Source organism: Schistocerca gregaria, chromosome 1, assembly GCF_023897955.1.
Source record: "Schistocerca gregaria isolate iqSchGreg1 chromosome 1, iqSchGreg1.2, whole genome shotgun sequence".
In the NCBI taxonomy this organism is placed as follows: Eukaryota; Metazoa; Arthropoda; class Insecta; order Orthoptera; family Acrididae; genus Schistocerca; species Schistocerca gregaria.
In genome coordinates, this window is record NC_064920.1 from 675,534,779 (window position 1) to 675,560,991 (window position 26,213).

General features: G+C 40.4%; 1 protein-coding gene and 1 long non-coding RNA gene across 3 annotated transcripts in view; both read left to right on the top strand.

The window, feature by feature from the left end:
• The window catches only part of LOC126362843 (cuticle protein 21-like), a 159,898-nt gene that overhangs the window by 126,509 nt on the left and 7,176 nt on the right, over positions 1 to 26,213 (top strand). The gene's annotated exons all lie outside the window — the stretch shown is intronic.
• Positions 3,416 to 3,889, top strand: LOC126363023 (uncharacterized). Its single transcript, XR_007566240.1, has 2 exons — positions 3,416 to 3,504; positions 3,638 to 3,889. It is a non-coding gene; the product is annotated as an uncharacterized LOC126363023 (long non-coding RNA).

Below are 26,213 nucleotides of genomic sequence, written 5' to 3' on the forward strand. Positions count from 1 at the left end.
TTCATATTTTACCATATTTATTCCCTCAGTTCTTAATATTCTTTTACGTGCTATGTTTTAAAACATAACAGAAAATTTTCGTATGGTGTTCACTGCGTTTCAAAACTGTCATCCTGAAGTTCACCAAATTTCTTTCTCAATTATACCTGTATGTCCTCGCTTTTATTTCCAGTAACATTTCATTTAGTACTATATCCGTCAATTGTTTTGCATATATGTGTAGCACGACATCTCAAATAATTCGACCCTTCTCCTCCTATTAACCCAGCAACTGTCTTCCTCTAACACATAAGTGAAAGTTTCAGAAGTCCACCTGTTATAACATCCCCCGCAGCTCCCTGTATGTATTTGAGACCAGTTGACCTCTTTTGCGAAAAAGTCTCATCACCTATGCCCGTCCTGTTGATGTTTTCACTTTATAGTTCAAGTAAGATGGTTCCCCACACTAGAGACGGGCACATAAAAAACTTGCTGCAGACTCCCTCTTAAGGTTTCTCCTTGGTCTCCTCTTCCCCCCCCCCCCCCACCTCTCTCTCTCTCTCTCTCTCTCTCTCTCTCTCTCTCTCTCTCTCTCTCTCTCTCTCTATCTCCCTCGTTGTCTCTCAGTACACAATTCAGTCGAATTTCAACCCTAAAGCTTCTGTAGGAAGACCATAGTCGCGTCCAACGTACTCAGATGTATAAAATAGGCTGTGGTTTCCTTTATTCTCCATGTCTTGCTGTGAGTTTTCAGGTTGCAGCCTTATGCAACCAGCAAAAACTGATATTCATCTTGTACACTGCTGACGAATACGTAGAATGGGAATGACGTTCAAGGAAATTAAAGTTCTCTTCCAGCATTAGGATGTTTTTGGTTTTGTAAATGTGGAATTCTGATACTTGATTACATCAGATTTTAAGTCCCCTTTAAAACGCGAGAACACGATTCTTGGATTCGAAGCCACGACAAAGCATAATAACGTAATGTATACCGTAAGCACTTGTTGAGTCAAACCAATAAAAGATTCAACACTTGTGATGATGTCCTCCGTTATCTTACTCAGTTGGTAACGAAAATCCATGAATGTGAAGCTTGTTGTACTGGTTCTTCACAATGGTGTCAGCGACAATATGTCATCCACATCAATATTGTGCCCAGTTATTTCGTCTAAAGTACTATAGATAATTCGAGAAGATCCCCTCGTCAATCCTGCAACCGACACATATCTAACTATTGCCCATTACAAGCTCTTTCCCTTTCAATTCAGATCAGGGCAATTTCGTGAATTTCAAGCCCCTTTGTAATCTACCTCTTTAGCATAAAGTTCTTCCGATTAGCACTTCAGAATTTTTTGTAATACTTATGATTTTCTCTGAACCTGCTACAGAATAGGAGCTTTGGTAACCATACATGCACCGTTAACTGAATTTCTGAACTGTATAACATTAACTTTTTGGACTGAAAGTTGAGTGCCAAAAGTCTCGAAACATTATGAAGGAGCTTTCCCAGTATTATAAGATGTATGTGAAGAGATGTGCATGTGATTATGTTTACATTTCCGGCAAGTGAAGTTAAAGGTATTGTGTACATACCAAGCAAGTAGATAATTGTGTTTGTGTCCAAAATTATGTTCACTTCATAATGTTTTGGGCAAGTCGGCCGTAGCAGTCACAAATTTCTTTTAATAGTATCGCTGTAACAAAGTGATCAATCTGTAGAAACAAACTTCAGTGGTGAGAACGGGCATTTTTTAGACCCAAAACTCTGTGAAAAGGAGATCATTGTTCATTTGAATATCGAACACAGCATAAATGACTACGTGTTAACATTGCTTTTTTTTTTACTCTAAGAATTACTTGTATGCTATATAGCATAGAAAGAACATGTAGGTCGAACATATGTCGTGCATCTCGTTGATAGCACGTACTGTACTCTTCGGCACAGTGGAATTTGTGTTTACAGACGGTACACGGTGCCCTGACTGTGGTGTTGCAGGTACTGCTGTGCGCATGCGCGCTGCTGGGCGCGGCCAGTGCGGGCTACCTGGGCTCTCCAGCCGTCTCCTACTCGGCGGCTCCCGCCCTGCGAGGCGGCCTTCCTTACAACGCCGGACTCGGACTCACAGGTAGTTTGCGCAACAGTCTCCCAAAGGAGGGACAACGTCTGATTTACTGGCAACAATGGCTTAGAAGCCTTTGAGCTTCCTACACACAAAAGACTTTGATTTTCCTTTATGATTGCGTATCTTTAGTACTAAATATGAATTAATGAAAATTTACTACATAATTTCATATTTAGTTATCGTCATAGTTCCCTCCCCAAATTACTTCAGCAGTTTTGCCCATAATATGCAGTAAGTGGTTTATTTTAGAATTATCAGTCTATTCCTTAACCACACAGACACTTTATCCATTGTTATGAATGTTCTGCTATATTTTTATTCCATAGTATAATTTTTGCTGCAAGCTGTTGTCAGCAATTTTTGTAAAAGTGTTCAAGGACCAGTATTTGCCAGCGACAAGAGATTTCGAAACAAGTTTTTCCTTTTCTCTTCTTCTTTTTGTATTCCTATGTTAACACCACATTACAGTGAGGAAATAAAAAAATATCTCCTTCCAATCAAGTACATTTAATGAAAAATTACGTTTTAGTGAACTTTCAGCTTGATTGCAACTTAAAACTGATCTTCATATTTAGTAAATGCAGGGCATCTACTGTACTACCTGTGCTCTGTGCTGCATTGTTATTGTCAGTTGTGATAGCTTATGCAGTGCCATAAACTGAGGATGAACATTCCTTTAACATATTGCCTATCTTCCACTTCAAGAAAATATTTGCTAGTACCTGTGTGTCAGAATACAGTAGATGCTACTATTAACCCATTGCTTTCCAAGGAGGCTTGGCCAGAGGTGCCGCTGCTTCAGCTGCCGCAGCGGCTAGAGCCAGACTGTCTGGTGCTGGCATCGGTGGCTATGCTCCTGGCTACATTGGAGCACTAGGAGGTGCCTACCCTGGTGTTGGTGGCGCCTACTCTCGCCTCGCCACTGGCTACTCTGGTGTCGCCCCTGGCTACAATGGCGCTCTAGGAGGGGCCTACATTGGTGTCGGTGTTGGTGGTGCCTACCCTCGTCTCGCTCCAGGCTACGCTGGCGCCTCCCCTGGCTACGCTGGTCTGGCCACTGCACGTTACGCCGGTGGTCTGGGCCGCCTGGCCGGTGGGCTGCCCGCCGAGCTGGCTGACCCGTACTACGACCCCAACCCGCAGTACAGCTTCAGCTACAGCGTCAGCGACGCCCTGACCGGCGACGCCAAGCAGCAGCAGGAGAGCCGCAGTGGCGACGTGGTCGAGGGCAGCTACAGCCTGGTCGAGCCTGACGGCAGCGTCCGCACTGTCCAGTACACGGCTGCCCCTGGTGCAGGTTTTAATGCTGTCGTCTCCAAGGATGGTGCCCCAACTGGGCCTGCCCCTCTAGGGGCCGCTGCTGTCGCCCCTGCCGTTTTTGGTGCCCGAAACATCGTCCCAGGTTTGTAATAGTTTTCAGTGTACTAATAGCACTGTAATGTTGCTATCATGTTTCCAAATACAAACAGTTACCGAAGATACTATCTTCCCGTTTCACCAGATATCTACATCAGTGCATGATGTGATTGTTTCAGGAGGCTCTTTGCTATCTCCTGCTGCCACTGCTGGAGTCTATGGAGCACCTCTCAAAACTGCACATGCCTCACTCGCTACACCACATGCTAAGGTACACTATTAACGCCCTCACAAGATGACACTTTGTAAATACGACCACCTATATACATTGTGAATGTGGCTCACATGTACATGTACATATTTATGAATTACTCTCTCAATGTATCACTGTAACATTTGTATAAAAATAAAATTCTCAGTTGTAATTTAAATGTTGTACCTATTCAATTTTGCACTTTCGCCATAATACTACGTGAAAACAATGTTGTGTTGCAATTGAAATTGAACTTCGAGAAATTCCCTAGAGTGGCATTTGTTTTTCTGTCTGAGAAGAGAAACAAGGAAATCAGGATAGTAAAACCGACATATAAGATATGGAAGTGATATTGTACTTTTGTTGTTACAAGAAGTAGTTTTCAATGGCAGTCTACTTCACATAAGTAGAGCCCTATTCTACTTAACATGGTGCTATCTCACAGTAGTTAGCACACTGGACTCGCATTCTAGGGGACAGGTTTTCAAATCCATGTTCGACCATCTAGATTTAGGTTCTTCTGTGGTTTCTCTATATTGCGTAAGGTAAATGGTGGGATTGTTCCTTTGAAAAGGCGCAACCGACTTCCTTCCCAACAATTCCTTAAGGCAATATTGTGCTCCATCTGTAGTGATTTATTGTCAACAGGACGTTAAACCCTAATCCTTCTTCCATTCTAGATGTTGTTTGGAGAATAGACGTTACATCAGTAGTCTTGAAGGATCGTAATCAAGTATCTTCATTAAACTACAACACAATCTGCAACAGAACCTTCATCGCCTTATCCTCTGAGTTCCATTATGTAATGATCTTGTGGATAGTGAACAAAATGTTTTCACTCTTGCTAAGTTCCTGGACGAACTTTATAATGCAATCAGTTGATCAAATATTTCCATACTGACAGAACATTCTGTTCGATGGATTTAAGGATGTTTAAGAAAGATGGCCAAGGACAACATCTGAACACAAATAGAATTAATGGATTAAAACCTGTAGTCTTAAAAATCCTTTGTTCTAACTATGACAGTAGTATATATGTACTTCATATGTGTCAAGATACTAATGGCTTCAAGTATGGAACAAAGGCAGTATATGGTAAACTCAAATCTTGATAAATAATTTTGAAGCCAAGTTGATAAGACAACTAACTGCAGAACCTGTATAACTTCAACCAAAATCTGGTATCAGTTAATCAGTTAGGAAGCGATGAATTTCGAAAAGTCAAGAAGCTGTAAACAGTGAAATCATTCTTCATTATGAGCACGACACTAGGGGGAGGAGAGTATTACATGTCGGTACACTTTTCATACTTCCACCTCTAGCCAACCATGTAATAAAAGTTTAATATATCTTCGTTTTCTGTTTTTAAATGATGGCATTCATGTTGTATGAGCTGCAGTCTTTTTCTAAAATTACAAAAATTGTTCTGGAAAATTAAGGGTTTCCCAAACGTAAAAGCATGTTTCAAGGTGCGACATGTTAATGCGGCTAGGAATAGATATTCGATTGAAATTTAAATATGTTGCAATCGAGAAAATCTTTTCAATTCTGTATTTAACAGTCTATATTTTACATTATTCCTCTACTAAATACTAGCAGTCAGTAAGTGAAATAAAATTAAGGAGAAATATTATCAAAAATTAGTTACATGTTAAGTCCATTTTGAGATACAGCAGAAGCTACTGGAAACTAAAACGAATTTCCACTGTTAATACTGGTAAAGTTGTTAAGACACTGAAGAAACACAGCTCATTTGCAAGTGTCATTTATTCTGTGGTAAAACACCTTCTTATCATTGAAGATACAAGATGATGCACAACCGACGAAGTATGACTTAACAGTCTGCAAATTATACAAATATTTCTAAAAATATGTACCATTTTACTCACCACATTTAATGTATTATACAACACCTAAATGTATAGAACGCGAAATATTTAAAAATGCTGTTCAAAATACAACCTCATGTCTAACATAAATGTGATTGTAAAATTTGTCACTAGACTGACGTACTGACCAAAAACCATCGTGTGTTGGTAGATGCATTATCCTCTAGGTACAACACGCTTCACTAAATCAGCTCTGGGATGGACTGAGCTGTACTAAATTATACACAACACAGTCTATAGGGATCAGTAGAAGGTAAAAACTGTAGAGGAAAACAGATAATGGCAAATAACTGAGGAAGTAGGTTGCAAGTGCTACTCTGAGATGAAGGAATTTGAGCTGGGCCGCGTCAAGCAGGACAGAAAATTAATGAGTCAAAAAAAAGAAAGTCACATTAATGCCACCACCGACTACGTTCGACGTCAATGTACAGTAGCCACTTACAGACAACAGGTGGCAGCATTCACAATGAAGGGTGTGTAAAGAGTGTCGAAGGGGGAGAGAGGCGGGGGGCGGAGAACACTGGAAACACTGCAATAGTTCTCAAAGTACGAAAATGGAGCGATTTATCTGACTTCCAAAAGGACTGAGTGAGGTGGTGCAGTGGTTAGCACACTGGACTCGCTTTCGGGAGGGCGACAGTTGAAAAGCAACATCCAGCCATCCTGATTTAGGTTTTCCATGATTTCCCTAAATCTATCAGGCAAATACCGGGATGGTTCCTTTAGAAAGGGCACGGCCCACATCCATCCCCCTCCTTCAATAATCAGAAGGGACTGATGACCTCGTTGTTTGTTCACCTCTCCCAGGTCAACTAAACATCCGAAAGGACATGATCATTGGCTTTTGGGTCATTTCCAAAAGGGCTAAGTCTGTAAACTGTTCGCTTGCCACTGTGGTTAAAGCATACCATGCATGTAAAAATGGTGCTACCCAAAATTGGTGGCGAGGCAAGTGTGACATCCCAGGGGCCGTAGATGACAGTGGAGAACGACGAGTGCGGAGATGTGTGTGGGCGAATAGGCGTACAGCTGTTGAGCAACTGACCGCCCAGATAAACCAGGAAGCTACCAACGGTGCCTCCTCAAAGACTGTTCGGCGAACTTTGCTTTGTTGTACGGACCTCTGAAGCATGGGTATGGTTGATGCACCCATGTTGACTGCTATCCGTTGGCAACAAATACTTGAATTTGCAGGCCAAATCAGCAACTGCACGGCTATGGAGTGGTGACAGGTGACTTTTTCAGTTGAGTTTCGTTTTATGTTACATAGGACAGATGGCCGTTGGTGTGTAATGCGTGGAATATCTGAAACCAAACATGTTGCAATAATCGTCGGAAGGATCCATGCTGGAGGAGGGAGTTTTATGATCTTGGGAATACTTTCATGGCATTCCCTGAGTGTCCTTGTCATTCTGAAAGGCACAATAGGTCAGCACAAGTATGCATCTTCTTTGGCGACCAGTCTACCGCTATATGCAGTTTACATTTTTCTGGCATGATGGCATCTACCAGCCTGCAGGTCACCAGGATGAGTTTTCTGTGCTCCTCTATCCACCAAACGCCGCAGATTCAGACCCAATCGACTGTCTGTGGGACAACATCTAGCAGGCTGTCACGCTATTTATCTTCAACTGAGAGACCTAGTGCAGCTGGCCACAGCACTGGAGTCAGAAATGCTCCGCATCCCTGTTGGTACTTTCCAGAACCTCACTGACTCTCTTGCCTCACGTCCATGCTGCAAATGGTGATTATTGAGGCTTTTGACAGGTAGTCACACTAAAGCGACTGGACTGTGTAGTGATGTCAAATTCTATACATCCCAGTCTGGCAAGACAATATCCATCTACTTGAAGGAACGCCACAGAAGTTGAAGAGTTAGAAATGGGGTCTCGAGGTTGGCAAACTATTTGCTTCATGAAGGCCACAGTTACAAGGTGCAACACGGAGACTTTCAAAGGGATGAAGATGAACCATCTCAAAAGAAGTGAAATTAATAAACATATAGTTATTTGTCCAGAATTGTTGCTGAGTGATCAGATACAGTTCCCTTACTTATCCCTTCCAATTGCAGATACTGCAAGTAAACGCATCTGGAGTATTTTGTGAATTACTAATCCCCGTATAAGCGACATATGTTACTGTATTTCAGTTACTGTGGTTTCACTTTTTCTAACATTGTACTTTGTATAATTGTAGTTGTTTCAGTTACTTGTTTAGTCTCTTCATGTATCTTGCTTGTTGTATTATACCTGTTTGAGACAAAATTATCCTGTTCAGTCGTGCCCTTGAAATATGTCACCAAAGTTTAGTGTATTCTGCTCAGCTGATACTTTCCTTGTGAGAACAGTTGTAATTTGTGATGTCGTTCATTACTTTAATGTGTCCTACATTTTATCTGAACTAAATAGCGTTTTTAATAACTCTTGCGACTTTCGTCTTACATCGAACGTTAATAACTGTCATCTTTGAGAGCAAAATTAGAGACTCTTAGGATCTACCTAGTTTAAAGTCTTTGCTCCCACAAAAGACACAGCAAAATAATTTTATCTTTGTGTCTGACCTTGATATTACATCCGAATTCGATTATTTACATAACAGATATTAAAGATTATTACAAATATGTATGGTGTTATCATTCAAAATTTTGGGACTGCTAAGAGACTTCATATCAAAAGTGATGAAACATTTTTTATGAGAAAACACAGAAAGGTTGAGGCATTCAGACTTTTGGTATTTAACAGTGTTATAGAACTTGATGATGGCCACTTATTATTTTTCGCACCTATGCAATTAATGTATCGTTAACCTTCTTTACTGTTATATGACTAACGAATACACACTCACATCCACAATATTAGTCTCACACTGCAACAGTAAATATTCTTCGCAGTTTCTAGATGATACCAGTAGCTACAAAAATGAGAAACATTACCTTTCCTCGTACTGGACAGTTAGACCTATCCCTGATGAAGTAAAGTAAATAACGATCCAAACCACGCTGTGTGGCTTCAAGTCTTCGGGTACACACAGCTAGTCTTCGAAAGGACGATATTTATTTAAATAAGTGCGTGAAGGATCGCCTTTTCTGTTGAAAGAAGAAAATGTATCACTTTCTCTTGAAGGTTGTAAGTAGTTATTGACGGATCTCGGAAAACTGCTCTGCCTCCTTATATCAGTAAAAATAAATCCTTTTTTGACTGAAGCTGTCACTGTCTCCTTTATTGGGAGCTCTCGGCAGGATTCTGGGAGACGATTCGTCTATTAAGGTGACATTGCAGATCAATCATATATTGATCATTACAAATGCCTGATAAGAACACTTAGAAATTTTTGTCCAAACTTTGCACGCCGTTAGAAAAATTGGCTTCATTTATGAGTTCAGAAGCTTCAGGAATCGCTAAAAAGCAAACGAAGTTACTGAAATGTTCCCTGTATCTGCTTGTTGGACAATGAAAACCATTTATTGGCTTCTGTAAATTGAGTGATAAATTGTTCAGCAACCAATCTATAAGCAATTTGAATTTACTGATATTATTAAAAAAAGGATGTCCAATTGACATGGCCAGAGGGTAAAAGGGGATGTGCTCTAGATAATGAAGTATAAATTATGCAGTGTATGAACTCTCCACCACAATAGATTGCTAAAAATTTTTGCGAAAGATAAACAGTAGCGATAATGGCTGTTGTAGATAAATGAACTGGTTTCAAAATTTGATGGCACGATGAACACAGAATGGCCGATATTGCCAGCTGATATCTGGCAGCGTGGGAAAAATACTGTGAAGAAAAGGAAATATGTGGTGATAATTTCGAGTTTCAAGAAATATTAATATTATATCTTGGCAGAACATACAATTGTAAGGACCTTTTCTGACGAAACACAAATTAACACAAAATTGATTAATGTGATGATCTCTAACGTCGCAAAAATTCTGGTTTGAAAATCAATATTTTATATTTTTTATTGCAACAACAGCAGAAAATTTTCATGGTAACTATGTTGTTAACTAAGCGAAGATAAGATTAATTAAAGGTAAAGGTACTAAATAATATCAGATCAGAACAAGATACTGGTCCAGCGCTAAAAATGTTGAAGGAGGCATGCGAAGACGGAGGTGAGGAAAATATTGAGACACTGTTGATTGAAGTACTACGATATACCGTACAGGGAATTGGATTTACATTTAGATAGAACTTGCAGTCACTGTTCCATCCAACGTATCTACGCTTGTTTTCAAGCCGAAAAGAAGATAGAAAAATTACAAGAATACTGCGTGTTCCACAATTAATCCACAAACGATCGCATATCATATTTATCATATGATAAACATCGGAAGGTAGTAAAATATGAATGCTTCATGCATACTGTGATTGCTCAAAAGTGGGAGAGGTATCTACAACTGACCTTTTCGTTTCTTTGCCTAAGACCAGTGGTCCTGGAATAGGTTCCGACAGTATATAATATTATATCCATCGAGAAAATCAAGTAGCACAATCACCATGAAGAAGTGAAAAGAAGAATGTTCTGTTAATGTAATAAAATTATATTGCATGCTTGCTGACAATGGATCCTAACTACGGTCAAAAAGGAAACTAAAAAAGAAATAACATCAAACAACTCTATATTTTACATGATCATACAGACACAAGTACAGTGGAGTGTGTAAAACATTTGACAAAATTATCACAAATCGATGTCCATCTTTTTAGAGATGGCTGCGGCACTCGGCTGTTCTACACATGATGTCAAATTAAACACCTTTCAGCTATCTAGTTTCCAAAGTTGTATTATTTGGCTATCAATTTCAGAGTTTTGCTAAACCATCTTCAGGTCCATGACCTACGAGGAGGAAGACTGTACCTCGGTTCTGATTAAAACCGGGGCCAGCAATAATGGTATTAGTAGATTTTAGCTGTAGCGATCACTTCAACCATCATCTGCCGAAAGCCCCTGTTTTGACCAGAACCGATGTAGAACCTTCCTACACGTCGGTCAGGGACCTGAAGATGGCGTAGTAAAACGCTGAAATCGATAGCAAAATAAAAGAAGTTTGGAAACCAGACTTCTGAAAGGTGTTGAATTTGACACCCATTATCACAAACTGTGACCCAAAGATTACCATATTTTGAAAGAATCATGAATAGTTGAAAACTAAGAGAGCACTGATAACACTAATGCAAAAATAGGAAGGAGATCTAACTTCATCTTTGAGGAGCATGTACACTTTCCACCACAAACTGCTGTGAGCAAAACACAACCTCAACATCTATACCTACAGTTACATCGATACTCTGCTAATCACATTTAAGTGCCTAGTAGAGGGTTCATCGAACCACCGTCACAATAATTCTTTGTTATTCCAGTCTCCAACAGCGCGCGGAAAAAAGGAACACCTTTATTTTTCCGTGCGTGCTCTGACTGTCCTTATTTTATAATGATGATCGTTCCTCCCTGTGCAGGTCGGCGTTAGCAAAATATTTTGGCATTCGAAGGAGAGAGATGGCGATTGGAATTTCGTGAGATGATTCCGTAGGAACGAAAAACGCCTTTGTTTTAATGATGTCCATTCCAAATCCTGTATCACGTCAGTGACAATCTCTCCCCTATTTCGCGATAATACAAAACGTACTGTTCTTCTTGGAACTTTCTTGATGTTCTCCACCGATCATATCTGGTAAGGATCCGAGACCGCAAAGCAGTACTCCAAAAGAGGGCAGACAAGCAAAGTGTAGGCAGTCTCTTCAGTAGATCTGTTACATTTCTTAAGTGTTGTGCCCATAAAACGCAGACTTTGGTTTGCCCTCTACCCAACATTTTCTATGGTTTTTTTCAGTTTGTGTTATTCGTAATTGTAATTCCTAGTTATTTAGTCGAATTTACGGCCATTAGATTTGACTATCATGCAAATGAAGTTTTTACGGATTCTTTTTAGCACTCATGTGGAAGGCCTCACACTTTTCATTACTTGGTGTCAATTGCCAATTTTCACACCATACAGATTTTTTTCTAAAGCATTTTGCGATTTTTTTAACTTCTGATGACTTTACTTGACGATAAACGACAGCACGATCTGCAAACAGCCTACGACTGCTGCTCGGATTGACTCCTAAATTGTTTGTATAGATAAGGAACAGCAGAGGGCCTATAACACTACCCTGTGGAAACTCAGAAATTACTTCTGTTTTACTAGATGACTTTCCGTCAGTTACTACGAATTGTGACCTCTCTGACAGGAAATCACGAGTTCAGTCACATAATTGAGACGATATTCTATAAGTAATTTCACTATGAACCGCTTGTGTGGTTCATTGTCAAAAGCCTTCTGGAAATCTATTAGAAATAAGCTGGTTACAGAAATCAGGCACATGAAAAAGTTATTAACCAGTAGTATACCTGGAAATCACATGCAAAATAGTAAAATTTAATTGAAGAGATAAAAACACACCACAAGCGTTATATTATCTCGTTTGAAACAAAAACAATTGTGCCACCACATGGGGCAGAACTTGGATAAGTAGGGTGGTACGTCCCCATCCTGGTAGATTCTACACACTAATTTGAGTAATAGTTTGTCTGTCACTTCCCCAATGATTTAAAAAATAACTGTAGAAGTATTATTTATCTATTTTACTTTAACTCTAGTACTGGATGCTCTACGCTTTATCTTATTTGATCACATCATCCGTCAGCTACTCCCGTTTGTCGAGGACCTCAGTGCACTCTTTCTATCTAGCCTATCTCTTCTCTTCATTCAACACCGAAATTCCTTATGCATTCTTAACGTTAATGCACTTATTTTACATTTCACCAAGTATCATTATGACTTTTCTGTATGCTGAATGTTTCCTTTCGATGTCCATTTCCATCCGATTTCCTCACAGTTTTCCTGAGGCCGTTTCCCTTTGGGTTCCCTGCACTTCCTATTGATTTCATTCCTAAGTAACATTACTGTTTTTGTATTTGTTTGTATTTTCTTTTATTATTTGTTTGTATTTTCTTTTATCGTCAGTCACTTTTAATTGTTTCTTCTGCTATTAAAGATTCCTTCACAGCTGCCTTCCTTATAAGTAACTTCGTCTGTCAAAATTCTGTAACTGTCCTTTTTAGGGATGCCGATTCCTCTTCTACCGAACCACCTATTTTGACGTTCGTTGTTGAACTTCAAACACTCATCACCAGTTCTCAATACTTCACTATCCCACTTGTCTATATAATGATTGTTTCTGATGATTATCTTAAGATGTCTCGTGATGTCTTTGATAACTTTTTGGTGCTGAACTGGTTAGCGGTTGAGATGACTTTTATTATAAACAGGCGTCAAGTACCATTTATCTTTCTGTGACTGCTAATTTATGTGAATGATAACAACTGTTAATCACTGTTCAGTTCGTCTGCTTGTTGTGTGTGTTCATTGCACTGTACAAAGAGATAAATAATGAGAGTCCTATTTGCAAAATTACAATTAAATTCTTTGAACTAAATGTTCCCTATTATTATGCCTAATTAGGCTGGCGACCGTTTATTATTTCACGAAATCTTTCACTACTTTTATTATTTCCTAAATAAAAGTCTTTCAGCTTTCTATTAATTGCCTTAGTAACGAAATTTATATGCGATACCCTCTCTCCATTAGGTTAACACATGGTTAAACAATTCAAAGTTTCTCCCAGAGGGTAACGCCTATTGTAAGTTAAAGTCATATTTGGCACAACATACATGTAGGTGTTATACCTGGAGCCGCGTGGCACGACATTTATTTTCAGTTTTAATTGCAAATTTTTTCTTTATTGTTATTTTCAAACCTTTACAATAAAGGTAGGCCGGCAGCGGCCTATGTATGCCGCTCTTCGGCCGCAGTGAACACATACAGAGAACAGAAAGAAAAACAAACATGGTGGACAAAATCGGGAGGCAGACATAGTAAAACAAATGAAGCCGTTCACAGGCGCACTGTTTGAATAAATAACGTTCATCACTAAACACAATGGGGAAGAACGAATTTACACACGTGAATGGAGGAGCACAAATGGAGAAACACTGAAACATTGACGCGAAGACACACAAGAGCACTGGCGACGATATCAGGTGCACGAAGTTGCACTGTTCACTAAACAAAGATGGGGACCTTCCAAAGGGATGAGGTGTGGGTTAGAGGGAGAGGGGTGTGTGGATGCCAGTGGGGGAGGAGAAGGGAGGGGTAGGGGAAAGGGTAGGGGGGTAGTGGAAGCCCAGGGGAGAGGGGAGTGAGGGAGGAAGAGAAGAGGGAGAAAAGGGAGAGAGGATGTGCTGGAGGAAAAACACAGGAGGATGAAGGGGAGAATCAAAGTTGGTAGGAGTGGTAGATCTAGGGGAGGAGGGCATCATCAGGGAGGGGCAGTTGGCGAAGCCAGCTTGGGCAGGGGTATGGAGTGTGAAGAGATGGAGAGTGGGTGGAATGTGGGAGTGCAGGCATGGCAGCGGATGGGGGTGGGAAAGGATGGGAGAGACAAGTGGGTGAGGGGGATCAAGTTTGTGGGAGGTATAAAGGATCCGTATCTGTTCGAGAAAAAGGAGAAGGTGTGGGAGCGGAATTAAGTCATACAGGATCCACATGAGGGAGGGGAGGCGGATGCGATAGGCCAGGTGGAACACGTGGCGTTTTAGGATTTGAAGGCATTTTTAGAAATTAGTAGGGGCGGCGATCCAGGCAGTATGGGCACAGCAGAGGATAGGGCGGATGAGGGATTTATAGGTGTGGAGGACAGTGGAGGGGTCCAGGCCCCATGTGCGGCCAGAAAGAAGCTTGAGGAGGCAATTAATTGCAAAAATAGTTCAAAACGTAAATATTGGGTGAAAAACAATAGTAAGACGTGTGCTGAATGTCCAGCGGCACGGACTTATAATGTATCAGGTGAAATAGATAGTACAAAGTTTCCCAGATCTGATTAGTTAAAGATATAAAATAGTAACAAAGTAAAAATGGATACAAAAACGAAAGTAGACCAGGACGAGCGGGACGGGAAAGTACAGAGTGCATTAGGTGGCAGAAGTTCGCTAGATGCAAACATAGATGACGCCACGAGACGGCAGCAGGCTTACGTGGAGTATCATACACACACAAACGATCAGATTCAAATAATTAACTTGTCGCAAATGAAAAAAGGCAGGTAAGAGGATACTATAGAAGACAGTGGTTATGTCAACGAATCGATGGATATGTTTAATTCATTGAAGGTCAAAAGTGAAACGAGTGAGTCGCGAGGAGCAGAATTTGAATAGTTCAAAATGGTTCAGATGGTTCTGAGCATTATGGGACTTAACTTCTAAGATCATCAGTCCCCTAGAAACCTAACTAACCTAAGGAGGCAGGATTCGAACCTGCGACTGTAGCGGTCGCGCGGTTCCAGACTGTAGCTCCTAGAACTGCTCGGCCACCCCGGCCGGCAGAATTTGAATGTGTGGACACATCAGAACAGGAAGGCGAAAAACCACTAGATATGACTGAATTATTAAAAATGTTGGCTGCTCAGATTTCAGCATTAACAAACAAAATGTTGTGACATTAACAAACAAATTACAACACAGGGTCATCAAATAAAAGCATTGAGTAGTGACATTAACAACAAAATTGAAACACTTGAGAAAACACAAAGTAAGCAAATTCAAAAGCAAGGGGTTAAGAGCAGTAAACAAATTGATGAAATAAATTCAAGATTTACAAAGTGAAATCAATATTATTAATAGTAAGGCTGAAACTATGCAAGAACAAATTGATGAAATTAACGATAGATTTGACACCAAAAAAAGGAAAGTTCAAGATAAATTAGAAGGATGAGACTGAAAAATAAACACCATGGTGTGAGGCACCTCAGATGGCAACAGAATCAGCCTCATTCACCTGCATGACCTGGATATGGAGCATGTGGGTTGCTTGATAACAACTGCGATTAGAAAACACAGTGAAGAACCAAAACAAATTTGTACACCTGCCTATTATCATGTAGGGCCCCCGCGAGAAGGCAAAAGTGCCTCAACACGACGTGGCATGCGCTCGACTAATGTCTGAAGTAGTGCTGGAGAAAGCTGACACCATGGATCCAACAGGGCTGTCCATAAATCCGTAACAGTACGAGGAGTTGGAAATCTCTTCCGAACAGCACGTTGTAAGGCATCCCAGATACGCTCAATAATGATTACGTCTGCGGAGTTTGGTGGCTAGCGGAAGTGATTAAACTCAGAAGAGTGTTCCTCGAGCCACTCTGTAGCAATTCTGGATTTGTGGTTGTCACATCGTCCTGCTGGAATTGCCCAAGTCCTTCGGAATGCACAATGAATGGATGCAGGTGGTCAGACAGGATACTTACGCACGTGTGACCTGTCAGAGTTGTATCTAGACGTATCAGGGGCCACATATCAATCTAACTGAACATTCCTCACACCATTACAGAGGCTCCACAAGCTTGGAGAATTTCCTGCTGACATGTAGGATCCATGGATTTAATGGTTTGTCTCCGTACCCACACACGTCCATTCACTCGACACAATTTGAAACGAGACTCGTCCGACTAGGCAACATGTTTCCCGTCATCAACAGTCCAATGTCGGTGTTAACGGGCACAGGCGAGGCGTACAGCTTTGTGTCGTGCGGTCACCAAGGGTACACGACTGAGCCTTCGACTCCGAAAGCCCATACCGATGATGTTTCGTTGAATGGTTCGCACGCTGACACTATTTGATGGCCCAGTATAGAAATCTTAAATTTTGTGGAAGGACTGCACGTCTGTCACGTTGAACGATTCTCTTCAGTCGTCGTTGGCCACGTTCTTGCAGGATTTGTTTCGGCCGCAGCGATGCCGAAGATTTGATGTTTTACTGGATTCCTGATTCCTGATGTATTCGTGAAATGGTCGTACGGCAAAATCCCCACTTCATCTCTATGTAGGAGATGCCGTGTCCCATCGCTCGTGCGTCGACTACAACACCACGTTCAACCTCACTTAAATCTTGATAACCTGCCGTGTAGCAGCAGCAACCGATCTAACTGCTCCAGACAGTTGACTTATTTAGGCGTTGCCGACCGCAGCCCCGTATTCTGCCTGTTTACATATCTCTGTATTTGAAGACGGATGCGTATACCACTTTCTTTGGCGCTTCAGTGTAGTACTTTCATGGATTACGCTTTTGTATGTAGAATCCTTGGAGTTAATAAAAGGCAACTCTCAATAATAGCAAAACCGTTCTGCGTGTTGGATTTCGCCACAATCTTTATTTCACATTCTTTTCCGTTATATGCCCACACAAACACTCCTAATGTCACTATGACGGCTGTAGCGTGTCAGTGAAATGTAAGTAGGAGATTGTAAGGATGACTGTAAGCATTAGCAGATTCAGTGTTAATGAATGATTCACTTAGACGTTCCACACGAAGCATATAATATCTAATGGTAAGAAATAACTAAGCTTAGACGTTCCACGTGGACCAACATTTCGCTGTCAAAATTTAAGAAAATTTGATGGTTTTTCAAGGAAACCGCAAGGATTCTAGTCGGATATGGTGTACGTTACATTCTCATGTCAATGGAAGGGAAGTTCGCCTTCTCAAATAGAAAATTGTCTACTGGACGGCCTCCAGTTAACAGACATTCTTCACTGTCAGTTCCTCAAGGAAGAAACCGGAATACGATAAAGCAGAATGTCCAACCAATATCTCTCAATGTAATCCGATGGAGAACCTAAGAAGAATTTAGTGGTCAACAATGAATAGTGATGGAAACTTTATAAGAATGTAAAGTAATTTTATTAGCCTGCTACGTTTGCGTAGGTTTTTGACAAAACTCCAGTTTTATAAGAATGGCAGTTTAGAAGAATGCAACATTTCTCATATAGCTGAGTTTACGTAAAGTCTAGACAAGCAGCAAATGTTTGCAGCCAAGCAGGCTAGAGCTTGTTGGCGTACAGGGTGACGTTAAACATTCTCTTGTTATTTTTCTCTTGGAGTGGAGTTTTTCCTTAGAAAAAATTGTCTAGCTGCACTTTATTCTAAAATTCGTTAGTATCATTCATCACTTCTTGTCTAAAACAAAAACGATAAAAATTAATCAGCTATTTTTCTAATCACATTCGTCTTAATACGAGTTGAATACTACATGTCGGATTATATACAGGCAAGCAGACGTTCTAGTGAAGCAGAAACCTTTCTTCGTAAATTTTGAGTATATTCGCACTTTGATATATCAACACCTTTTATCTATCACTGCATGTACTCGAAAGAGTTTCCTGTTTTACACCGTGTCGACGAGTGTGTAGTAGAATTAGAAAGCTTGAAGACGGAAACGTTGTTTTAAAAAAACATTCTATAATTTTCGTACAGTGTTGGCGAAAAACCACTGAAAACGAAGTTGTAAATCGTTCTTCTCTGCAAAACAGCTACAGTGTTTTGAGCGCTACAAACATTGTTTCATGTGAATGTGTGTTTCAGTTAGCTTCCTCCGTATTATACACCATTGAAAAATAAAAGTAAAAACAGTTAAAATGTGAGTTATAACCGTGTACTGTACAACTTCTTCGCGTGTATTGAGATATTTGTCCTGTACAAGCACAGGTGTAGCAATAATTTAGTCTTTCAGCTCTAACCAATACTGGTATAGGGGAAGGTGGATAATGTGGTCGTTTTGAAGGAAACTAAATTTTCACCAGTGCGCTTACATACCTTGAATCACCTACTGTAAGGTGTCACATCAAAAAATATTAAGGCAAAAGGAAAATAGTCAATAGGAACTATGTGCAATTTCTTAAGGTTTACTTTGTGACAACTTTTCCCTACCTAGATGAGTAATGTGTCCAGCTGTAACACAACTAACATGTAGATTACCAATTTATTTTTTCTTTCGATTTCGCTATTATACTGTGTGTTTTTCTGTGAAACAAACCTTGTAAAAAATTGTATTAACATTTTTCGTATGAAATGCTGCAATATTATACTGCTTTTCTATCGTGAAATTAAATGAATATTAAATGTAAGCTAGTTGTATGCAGGTACGCCGGCTTAGTCAATGTTATACGTTGTTGTCGAAGAGGACAGAAAAGCTACAATCGCATTATCGCTGGGCGTGCGAGCGCACTAGCAGAACAATATACACTAGTGTTGAGATGTTAACATTTGAGTTGGGTTGCGTATAGAGAACGGTGCAGAGAATGCCGACGCGGTTTTTATTTTGAGACGTGGCCATAAGGCAGACGTGCTGAAGTATGTAAAGGCTCGGCGGCAGTTTGGTGTGGCCTGGCACAGTATTAAGCATTAACCGGGTACAGTACAGTCAGTGTAAGAGGAAACCAATTAGCGTGGAGATTACTGTTAGTCTAGTTTTATTTATTGTGGATCTGGAAGAAGAAGAGCCTGTGTCACACATTGTCAACGAATAGTGCCTTCCATGCACCGACGACGACTCAGCGTGAATTAAGATCCAACTAGTTATTTGATTAGTCTTATATACGGCTAGCCAGCATCTTAGTTAATTTTGTGACTGAATAGTGGCAAGATTTTTCAAAGTGTTGACTATCAGTTAAGATCCAACTAGTTATTTGATTAGTCTTATATACGGTTAGCCAGCACCGTAGTTACTTTTGTGACTGATTAGTCGCAAGATTTTTCAAAGTGTTGATTATCAGTTACACCAAAGACAGTTTATCGAAGTAGATTCCATTCTATCCATTTTTACTAATCCGAGAAACTCCCAGTGAATAAGAAACAGTAGGGTGAAGCACTTATAGTGTCGCGGCCATGTTGCTCCGAAACTAAAAGGAAAATCGAAAAAGTTTTCTTACAATATTTGCAGTTCTCACAAAGGAACGTAAGAGAGTGACCGTAATTCGTCCTTGAAATGCCATTCTAAATGTTTTTTCAGGGCCATTTACGTTTTAAAAAATAGTGTGATCTGTTATCGTCCACAAATGGGAGGAGAATTCCATTTTGAACATAAAAGTTGAAGTACAAATATCCGCTAGGGGTGATAAGTAATGTGGCACTGGACAAAGACGGCAGCAAATACTTCTCTCTCTCTCTTTCTCTCTCTCTCTCTCTCTCTCTCTCTCTCTCTGTTTTTATTTTGTTATTATAACTTTGTGAAGCAAATTCATTTGTTGACGTAAGCTGGTTTGTTGATCTTTTATTTCTATTCCCATAACAATACTCATTTGTTTACAGGTTTGTTGAAATCGGTTTGAGTTTATCCATTGCCAATTTAAACCTCATAAGAACATCACATATTGTTCTCAGTGAGCACCACTTCTATTTGATGAACGCTGTAGCAGCTTGCAAATTACACGGATAACGTTGTCCTGTCAGGAGAGAGACATCTGTAAGAAGTTTTCAACGACTTGCGATCACATTCTCTGAATCGGGAGGTGTCGCAGCAAGTAAACATTATCGAAGAAGAACTGCTACTGGGGAATATTCGGAAGTAGCTGTATTAGCTGCAGTTGCCCTTAATCCTCACGTAGGTGCCCGGCAATTACAACATGATTCGAGAATTTCACGAAGGAGTGTTCTTCATATACCTAAGCGTAATAAATTGCATCCGTATAACATTGATCTCCATCAAGTCTTTCACGGGGATGATTTCAAGAATCGTGTTGAATTCTGGCAATGGACTCCAGTACAAATTGAAAAAGGTATGTATTATTCCTCAGTAGAAAATCCAAAATGGTTACGGGAAACTGAGCATCAAAGATAGTGGAGTGTGAATCTTTGGTGCGGAATTCTGGGATTAACTATCATTGGATCGTTCTTCAATGAAGGTAAACTGAATGGCTAGAAATGCTGAAAATTTTTGACGAAGAACTTCCAGCGTTGCTTGAAGATGCGCCCCTTGTGGAACTTTGTGCCACGTAGTATCAATTAGATGATTGCCGATCTCATTACTCAGCTATAGCACGAAAAATACTGAACAGAGATTATCCTGATCGGTGGATAGGACATAGTGTGCCTGTACCTTGGCCATTTCGCTGGCCCTAATCTCACGTCTCCACGCTTTTTCTCATGGGGACCCATTAACAGCAAAGATTATCAATAAATGCTAGACACACCCGAAAATATGTGTCAACAAATTCGAAATATCTCTGCAGGAATCAGTAAAGAAATGTTGATTCATGTTCAGCTGTCTTTAGGAACGCGTTTTCGGAAATTCATCGAAGTTAATGGTCTTAACTCTGAGCATTCGCTAAATTGAAATTGTAATATGAACGTGAATTACAGTTATGCAGTGTACAAGTATACGTATTATTAAGTAAATGGCTCCCAGTAAAACCAAATCTTGAAAACCATTTGCTGTATTATTTGTCCAATATCACAACATATATCACCCCTAGTGGATAAATGTACAATAGTTTTTATACTCAGAACTGAATGCCCTTTCCATTTCTGTAGAAAAGAACACATCATCCCACACAAAAATTTATTTCACTCTTTAAAAAAAAATTGAAACATTGAGAACGGTATTTTAAGGACAAGTCATGGCCACTATCTTATGTCCCCTTATGAATACTGCAAATTTTCTGATTTTCTCCTTCGTTTCGGAACAACATGGCCACGACACTATAAATGCTCACCCATATATACACTGAAGAGCCAAAGAAACTGGTAAAGGTACACATGTCTAGTATCGTGTAGGGCCCCCGCGAACACGCAACAGTGGCACAACACGAAGTGCCACGTACGCCACTAATGGCTGAAATAGTGCTGGAGGGAACTGACACGATGAATCCTGCAAGGTTGTCTATAAACCATTAAGAGTACGAAGGGGAGGAGATCTCTTCTGAACAGCACGTTTCATGGCATCCCAGATATGCTCAACAATGTTCATGTCTGGGTAGGTTGGTGGCCAGCGGAAGTGTTTAAACTCAGAAGAGTATTCCTGGAGCCACTCAGTAACGATTCTGGACGTGTGGGGTGTCGCATTTTTCTGCTGTAATTGCCCAAGTCCGTCGGAATGCACTATGGACATGATTGGATGCAGGTGATCAGACACTCACGTACGTGTCACTCGTCAGAGTCGTATCTAGACTACGAGGGGTCCCGTGTCAGTCCAACTGCACACTCCCCACTCCATACAGTACCTCCACCAGCTTGAACAGTCCCCTGTTGACATGCACGGTCCATGGATTGATGAGGTTGTCTCCATACCGGTACATGTCCATCGGCTCGATACAATTTGAAACGAGACTCGTCCGACATGGCGACATGTTTCCTGTCACCAACAGTCCAATATCGGTGTTGGCGGGCACAGTCGAGGCGTAAGGCTTTGTGTCGAGCAGTAATCAAAGGTACACGAGTGGGCATTCGGTTCAGAAAGCCAATATCGATGAAGTTTCGTTGAATGGTTCGTACTCCGACACTTGTTGATGGCACAGCATTGAAATCTGCAGCAATTTGTTGCAGAGTTGCACTTCTGTCACGTGAACGATTCTCCTCTGACGTCGTTGGTCCCGTTCTTGCAGGATCTTTTTCCGGCCGCAGCGATGTCGAAGATTTGATGTTTTACCGGATTCCTGATATTCCCGGTACACTCGTGAAATGGTCGTTGGGGAAAACCCTCACTTCATAGCTACGTCAGAGCTGCTGTGTCCCGTCGCTCGTGCGCCTACTGTAACACCATGTTCAAATTCACTTAAATCTTGATAACCGATCTAACAACTGTGCCAAACACAATATAAGTCTAATAAAATAACAAATCGGTGAGTAACTTTTGCTATTCTGAAAGAAGTACCAGTAATGAAAGTTTCAATTGTCCGCAAGACAGTAATTAACAAATGTGTTTACACCCAGTAGTTTGAACAGTAATTTCAAAATCAATGCTTAAAATTAAATAAATTGTGTTTTTAGTATTTTTAATGGTAAATAAGTTTTCATTTTACGCAACTGCAACCACTCAGAAGAGGTTTTAAGCCTTGAGCAAAAAATGGTAACTGTACAAAGTGATTTTCAGTGGCTGTTAGGGTATAAGTTGAAGTGAAAGTTGAAGTTATTTGTGATCAATAAGTCAGCAAAATCATTTCTCGAATTTAGACTCATTTGCGCAATTGAAACTTAGCTTTGCAGATTACATAAAAGTGATTCTTGAGTATTGCTCTAATCATTATGATGTTCTCCGGTTTAAATGACAGCATTTGGCAATGAATAAGTATAAATCCCTTCTGCACAAAACTAACGACATTAAGTATTAAAGAGAATGACGTCACGATTTCAGTATTTTACGTAACCCTTCACAGTTAGTGAAATTTCGTTGTTCTCTAGGCATTACTAAATTGTTTCCATGGTTTACGATTTAATTGAAAACTTGTTGACCATTGTGACACATTCATTTGAAGCTGTGCTAACGTAACATTTAACAATTTCGTTCTACTTTCACCTGACAACAAACCAAGTCTTCTTGCACAAATTCACCAGTAACACGAATCAGTAATTACAGAAACAGTAATTTTTCTCATTTCAGCTGCTGAAAGTTAATTTTCTTTATTCAGTAACGAAACTGGTAACTTTCTTTCCATATTTTTCGAATAACAGTGATTCCATTTCATTTTTTATTTACATTTTTACTTTTATCGAAGTTCATTTTCCTATCGTCACTGCCAAAAGCACAGAGCATTGGCAATTAGGTTACAGCAGCACTTACATTTCACGGATTTCAATTATTCTTCGGAGTGGATACCTTTGGATCACGACAGGGGACGTTAGGTATACCGTTCATTTCAGTCGTAATTAACCGGAAGTGAAAAGCGCTTTTATTCGGTGCTATTGCAAGAGAATCCCCTGTTTGTTTTCTGATTTGCGGACATTTTTCTGTTTATCTTGATGCCATAGATTGTGAAGCAATGCCATGAGGCTACAGAAGATCGTATTTAATTGGATTTTTGTTTTGAGACAAATGTAATAGAACAGAGACGGTTTTAAAGAACAAATCATTAACTAATCCACAATCGTCACAAAGCGATAGAAAGACGCAGGTTAGCTTTGTATATAAAATAATTTAGGAGGTGTTCTGATCTGTTGTAATATGCGTAATATGTGGAATAATTTAAAAGTTAGTCTGATCTGTAGTGATATGCATGATGTGTTGCAGGAAGTAGCCCTTGTTGGCCACATTTTCCGACGAATAGTGCGACCGCTCTTTCCGATTAGACGCCATGTGGGTGTTAGTGGTTTGTAGATGAAACTATCAAACAGAAAGAAGCAACAAGGAAGACATTTGCGAACCAAAAGAGCTGCTTAAACTTTGATAGACTAAAAATGTATTACTCTACGTATAATTGCGGTAACGAGAATAATGTAAATCACTTAACAACTCAAAATCAGAAAAGTATTTACTAAAATGTGATACAACTTCCTTTGCCATATTTACAGAGGACGGTAATGGTGTGTATTAAAATTAGTTTGGCAACCTCTCGGTAGGCAGCAGCACTATTCAGGGCAAAAAATGTGCAATGGCCACGTTACCTGCCCTGGCCAGTTTACCTCACCTTTCCCTACCATTAGGTCCGACATGACAGTGATGCTGAACGCTCCCCATCTTCCTTTCAGTAGCAGAGTGAAAAGCCAAGGTCACCTCCCTTTCCAAACGCCGGAGGCAGAAGAACGAGATCGGCTGCCGGACGGTACAGGAGGTCGCGAGGCGTGGCAGATGCGGCGAACCAGATTCCAGATTCCGCCTACCAGGTGTTGCGTCACCGGCGTCCGGTCTGCCACTCAAAGATCCCCGGCGGGGGCAGACGGAGGCTCTGCCCTGCTCTGTCACTATAAAAAGGCCGCCTGCTGCTGCAGGGGCCAGTCACCCACCAGTCGTCTCCACACGCCGACATGGTTCTCCAGGTGAGGCTCTGGGTGTAGACCTACAGGCGGTTTGTATATACACGAGATTTCCAAGAGATACCCGTTTGAGCTGGTGGATGCGAATTTGTTATTCCCAGATCGGTTGTGGCACACGTCAAATGAAGCTTATTGAAGTAACTATGTAGATTCTGAATGACTACACGGATACGCAGAGTAATCAAATGGCTCAAATGGCTCTGGGCACTATGGGACTTAACAGCTGAGGCCGTCAGTCCCCTAGAACTTAAAACTACTTAAACCTAACCAACCTACGGACATCACACACATGCATGCACGAGGTAGGATTCGAACCTGCGACCGTAGAGGTTGCGCGGTTCCAGACTGGAGCGCCTAGAACCGCTCGGCCACTCCGTAATTTCAAGTATAGCGTCTTTCAATAGCACCGCATTTCAAACTTTTCTAATTTCCTCTCTTTCTCTTCATCTAGCACTCATCTTTTCTTTCCGCACACTGTTTCAGGCTTCGACTCAAAATAACTTATTCATCTTCACTTGCGCATCTTCAGTTGAAAATTCTGATAATCGCTGCCTATTTGCTACTGATGTTCTCACTTCGATTGTGATGACTCTCCGTCTGTGAAACACTCAAGCAGTAAGGTCATTACCATTTCTTTCTCTCTCTACAGTAATTGGTCGAAGCTCTAATCATCTCAGTCTCACTCAAACTATTTCTGCTGACGACCATATTGAATTTTAATGGCTGCTCACCCTCAATTTTTCACCTTTTTGTAACAGTATAACATAATCGTACTATACTGAACGAAAATCTACCACCAACTACTCTGAGCTGATCTATAAGAAATGTCAACTGAAACTAGTCTAAGACTAATTTTTCTACAAAATTCTTTATTTTCTTCGTCAGGATAGTGGCTGTGAAAGGGACGATCTAAATCCATAGCTACAAATTACGCTTTGGTTCCCTCTTACACTGAGCCCTACGATACTGTGATCTTCTGCCTACTCCGAAACTGTGCTCTACCCACGTGACGGTACCTCAAATTCTAGACAATTATAATATTATGAGAACTAGAGAGTGAGTAGGAACTGTGTAGTGATTGTCACATACGTGCAGCCTTAACTAATTGTTTTTCCATATTGTGTATTCATCAGTTTCCTTGCGGTAATCTTCACCTTGTAACTACCAGCTGTGTCATTGTGGTATAGAAAGTGTGGAAACTTGTGTCTGAGATTATGTGCATTTCGTTTTTTCCTCTGGTAATCTGTCACTCTGACTATGTTCAAAACCTTATCACTAATAATATGTCCACCCCCTTGACACGAAACTAGCAACCTGGTGGTCCACGTGAACGAGTCCCTCTTCATTAATTTTCGGGTTGGTGACTAAGTTACCAGAAAGTTCAACGTAACAAATGCTATACCACAAAGCTACGGCAGTTTAGTGTTGTCATTCGCAAAACATATATGTAAATCTGTTACAAGCTCAGAGACGGTCTCTTACTTCAACCTTAAAAATGCGAACAACTATAAACAAGAGGATAACACAGTTTCAGCTCAAAAAGTATTCATCCTGTAACTACTCGGGGTTTGTCAGAAGTAGCAATAACAAACTATTGATAAAAGATTGCATCTAACAAAATGCCAAGCATACAGAAAGTGTTAGTGTTGTACTTCTTTATGTTACGATTCGCAGGAAATTATCTTTTATCTTTGAATGTAGGAATGAAACAACTTCGAAACGAATGTATGTACAGCTACATATTGGTAGGCGGTGCTATGTTAATCAGAGTAGC